Source organism: Salmo salar, chromosome 23, assembly GCF_965601325.2.
Source record: "Salmo salar chromosome 23, fSalSal1, whole genome shotgun sequence".
Classification (NCBI taxonomy): domain Eukaryota; kingdom Metazoa; phylum Chordata; class Actinopteri; order Salmoniformes; family Salmonidae; genus Salmo; species Salmo salar.
The window spans coordinates 1,018,631-1,023,823 of record NC_138313.1 but is presented as its reverse complement, the minus strand read 5'-3'; the positions used below and the strand labels follow the sequence as shown (position 1 = coordinate 1,023,823).

Genomic DNA, 5,193 nt, shown 5'->3' with positions numbered 1-5,193 from the left:
TCAGAAGTTAAGAAACTGTGCCTCAATTCCTACTGTTCTATTAATTAGGATTACTGACCATAAATTGTGCTCAACATCAGCTGCATTTTGTTATGGTTGAACAGAATAATTATCTTTATCAAAAATAGTATTTCAAAATATACATACATCGCCAAATGTAAACTACACCGTGTAGCAAAACGACAGCTCCCGGGTCTGTTTTTTGGATGTGTAAATTGATTGATAATTTACTGTATTGACTCCATTAATAAATGCGCTCGCAAAGGGTGTTTACCGCGTGCCATGTGACAAAAAAAGAGGCGGGGTTGTGCGCGTTAAGTCTGCCATGTATGTTGCTCTCTGTTGACGCTGCCCACCTACACCAGTCTGTTTTCACTGGAAGTGAGAGGAGTGGTTGAAGGGAAAAAAAGAGATTCGGTGTTTGAATAACTTCTTATTTGGTGTGCTTTTACGACAAGACATTTCAGGATTAAACAGGTATTTCTATCAAATTTGTTGCTACTCGTTGTGGTTTTCCTTGGGCGTGGTTTTCAGTGCGCTTGGATACATGTTTTCCCATACACACATTTCATTGCTGCACCAGCAGTTGTGCTTTTGTGTGTAGCGAGCGATGAATGTGCGATATTGAATGAACCCACCATTCGTTCTAGGGACGTGGAACCAGGGTTGGGGAGTACCGGATTACTTGTAATCCGTAAAAAAAAAAAAACGGTAACTGTAATCCGTTAAATTACCAGCAAAAATATTGTAATCAGATTACAGATACTTTTGAAAAACTAGATGATTACTTTTAATTTCAGAAAGGATGTTTGCGAAACACTTCTGTTTTCTTAATGCCATTCAATTCAGCATTGAAAAAAGGCGCAAATGTAAATTTGTTCCACCTGGGCGAGTCTGGCCACAAATCAGAGACCACTATGAAACACACCAAATGTGTTTGATGGATCGTGGGAAAAGAGCAGGAATAGGCTTTTGTAGGTTACAGTCGATGTAAATCACAATGCTGCTGTCTCATTTAGTTATTTGCGCTTTACAGATTGTGATTATTGTGGATGGCTGTTCACACATCTAAATGTGTATTTGAATCAAATAATCGATGACGTCATTATGGGAAACAATTGTCAATCATAAAGGGTTCGTCCAAAATGGCACCCTATTCGCTAAATAGTCTGCTACTTTTGACCAGAGTAGGGAATAGGGTGCCATTTGGGACTCGTACTGTTACTGTATGTATCACATTCATATTGGGCGTCCATCCTGGATGAGTCAGTGGGGTAAAGGTCACAGAGAATATAGGCCATTGGAGAGGGTTATGTAAAAGAGAGAGCTCCCCATTCCAGGTGTGGTTACTTCTAGCCTGTGGCTAGTCAAACCAGATTCTGTCTAACTGTCATTTACAGCACTGTGTCAGTTTGTAGATGTGGGTGGGTGTTGTCAGAGAGGAGGAAAATCTCTGTCTCCCTCCAGCAGGTGGCGTTTTTTCATTGTTTCGCCCACCAAGTAAGGAATTTTTTTATGGAGGTCAATAAGAGTGTCGAATTTGGTCAACGAAAAAATCGTTGGCATATTTGCTACGTGCGGTTTATTAGATCTAATATGAGTTTTGGAATGATTAAGTTGTTACGAGTGTACTGATATAAGTAGGACATGTGACATCCCGGCAACTTTGAGAAAAAAATCACTTTATTCTGTATCTCGATGGCTATGCATGAGGCTAGTAGCATAACATCTCTCTCCATTGAATACAGGCGCTTGTCATCAACAACCCTCATTGAATATTCAAAAAAGGATTGCAATAATTAGATGTATCCACCAATCAAAAGAAAGGATAGACGGGAGTTAGAAAGCCCAGTGTGCCGCTTTGTGGATAACGACTCCCATTGTTCGGGTGGAGAGACATGTATCTTGTCAGTATATCCATAATCTTTGGTGTTGTTGACATCTGTGGCATGAATGCTACAGTGTCTTAACAAACTTGAGCACTGAGTTATGAGTTAGATAATAATAACAACAAATATATAAGAAGTCACGAAGAGGAAGAGAAGACGAGAAGGGTCTAAACATTTAAGGAAGAGCAAGCAAAATGGAAGTAGAGAACGAGAGGGGGAATGGAGAGATGGAAAAGAGAAATGGAGTGTGTTGGTTGAGAATGCATGGAGGGAAGGGAACTGAACTGAGGGAGAGGAAAGAGTGAGGCTAAAGGTGAGATGAAGTGAAAGAGGAGAGGAGGAACAGCAGTTAAAGGAATATAATAGAAAGAAGATGATAGAGTAGATGCTGGGGGGAAAAAAGGAATAAAGACGAGTTCGCATATAAGGACAATTCATAAAACTGTGTGTGTGTTAGATAAAACAACTAAAGCACAATCAGTTACTTCTCGGGTCAAACCCTGCTATACCTGGCCACTACTGCTCTCATTACACAAACACAACCATTATCCTAGGATAAAGTTCAATTATACTGTATGTAGTTAATGGGCTGTGTATACCAACAGAGATTTTCCGGGCTTTGATTGTAGTAAGTAGGAAAAATAATCATGAGTAGGACTCTCTCTCAAACACACTTAAATACAACACACACACACATGAAACGACTCTGTTCATGTAACAATTATTGGTACACCGTGGTACTCCTGTCTGTTTCTGTAGAACTTTACACATGGAGTAAAAACTCACATTCTTTCTTAATGATGTTGGTGTGGTTACCAGCACACCCTTCCTCTCGCCATTGTCTTTGTATCTCTAGTCAGTCTTCAGCTCGTCGTGGTGACTGCTAATAGGGTTCAGCTGTTGAGCAAGAAACAGTTACAACCACATGGTTGAATTAGTCTGATCATGGGATGTTTTATCCTGTTATTTCCCATGGGATCACTTTCACACTGCTGTTAAGTATTCTACAGTGTTCATTATCACTATACACACTGTTCTGCAGTGAGTGGGTTGCAGAAGGCAAACCTGTTCCCATATGTTCAGTAACAAAGGAGGATTCTTGTCAGTAGAGGTCGACCGATTAATCGGAATGGCCGATTAATTAGGGCTGATTTCAAGTTTACGTAACAATCAGAAATCGGTATTTTTGGACGCCGATTTTTATTTTTATTTACATTTTTTAATTTCTATTTTAATTTTGTAAAAAAAAATTGTATTATTATTTATTATTATTATTATTATTATTTATTATTATATAATTTTTTATACCTTTATTTAACTAGGCAAGTCAGTTAAGAACACATTCTTATTTTCAATGACGGCCTAGGAACGGTGGGTTAACTGCCTTGTTCAGGGGCAGAACGACAGATTTTTACCTTGTCAGCTCAGGGATTCAATCTTGCAACCTTATGGTTAACTAGTCCAACGCTCTAACCACCTGCTTTACATTGCACTCCACGAGGTTACGCGAATGCAGTAAGAAGCTAAGTAGCTAGCATTAAGCTAGCTAGCATTAAACCTATCTTGTAAAAAACAATAAATCAATCATAATCACTAGTTGATGGTTGATGATATTACTAGTTTATCTAGCCTGTCCTGCGTTGCATATAATCGCTTAGGTACACGTTGCTCCAACCATAAACATCAATGCCTTTCTTAAAATCAATACACAAGTATATATTTTTAAACCTGCATATTTAGCTAAAAGAAATCCAGGTTAGCAGGCAATATTAACCAGGTGAAATTGTGTCATTTTGCGTTCATTGCACGCAGAGTCAGTGTATATGCAACCATTTGGGTCGCCTGGCTCGTTGCGAACTAATTTGCCAGAATTGTACGTAATTATGACATAATTGTAAGTCGCTCTGGATAAGAGCGACTAAATGACTTAAATGTAAATAACATTGAAGATTGCGCAATGTGACAGGAATAACGTTTTGTTTTCGAGATGATAGTTTCCAGATTCGACCATATTAATGACCGAAGGCTAGTATTTCTGTGTGTTATAATTAAGTCTATGATTTGATAGAGCAGTCTGACTGAGCGATGGTAGGCAGCAGCAGGCTCGTAAGCATTCATTCAAAATAGCACTTTCGTGCGTTTTGCCAGCAGCTCTTCGCGATGCTTCAAGCATTGCGCTGTTTATGACTTCAAGCCTGTCAACTCCCGAGATTAGGCTGGTGTAACCGATGTGAAATGGCTAGCTAGTTAGCCGGGTGCGTGCTAATAGCGTTTCAAACGTCACTCGCTCTGAGACTTGGGAGTGGTTGTTTCCCTTCCTCTACGTGGGTAACGCTGCTTCGAGGGTGGCTGTTGTCAATGTGTTCCTGGTTCAAGCCCAGGTAGGAGCGAGGAGAGGGACGGAAGCTATACTGTTACACTGGCAAGACTAAAGTGCCTGTAAGAACATCCAATAGTCAAAGGTATATGAAATACAAATCGTATAGAGAGAAATAGTCCTATAATTCCTATAATATCTACAACCTAAAACTTCTTACCTGGGAATATTGAAGACTCATATTAAAAGGAACCACCAGCTTTCATATGTTCTCATGTTCTGAGCAAGGAACTTAAACGTTAGCTTTTTTACATGGCACATATTGCACTTTTACTTTCTTCTCCAACACTTTGTTTTTGCATTATTTCAACCAAATTGAACATGTTTCATTATTTATTTGAGGCTAAATTGATTTTATTGATGTATTATATTAAGTTAAAGTATGTGTTCATTCAGTATTGTTGTAATTGTCATTATTACAAATAAATAAATAAAATCGGCAGATTAATCGGTATCGTTTTTTTTTTTTGGGTCCCCCAATAATCGGTATCGGCGTTGAAAAATCATAATCGGTCGACCTCTACTTGTCAGTTTTGGTTGCTGTTGATATTGATGTCTTTCTGTAAGTAAGAAGTACAGTAGACTCTTGATGTCATCTTGTTGAGTATCTTTTTAAATAAAGTTTGGCGTGATTTGGATGTGTTTGGTCCCAGGGTGCCGTGGTGTACTGTAAGAAAGCAGTATTTCAGCTCAGGGGTGAACAAGTGCTCGCTGGACTGCATTGAGGGCCGCCACCTTTGTCACCCTGGACGATGAGAACCAAGGAATGATGGGAGAAGACCCAGTGGGAAACCTGAACCGCTACGCCAATTCCCTCCTCCACGGAAAATGTTATGACAGGTGTGTGACTGTGTGTGGTACATGCATATTAAGATCAGCTTTTAATTTGTAGAAATGTATTATCGTGGCAGAGCTTCCACCTTATTG

General features: G+C 39.3%; 1 protein-coding gene across 1 annotated transcript in view; it reads left to right on the top strand.

The window, feature by feature from the left end:
• The first annotated feature begins 324 nt into the window (after positions 1–324).
• Positions 325–5,193, top strand: part of LOC106583874 (carnitine O-palmitoyltransferase 1, liver isoform) — a 41,332-nt gene continuing 36,463 nt past the window's right edge. Inside the window, exons 1-2 of the mRNA XM_082967859.1 lie at positions 325–477; positions 4,920–5,106. The gene's annotated coding sequence lies outside the window, so the exon portion shown is untranslated. The remainder of the gene's footprint in view (positions 478–4,919; positions 5,107–5,193) is intronic.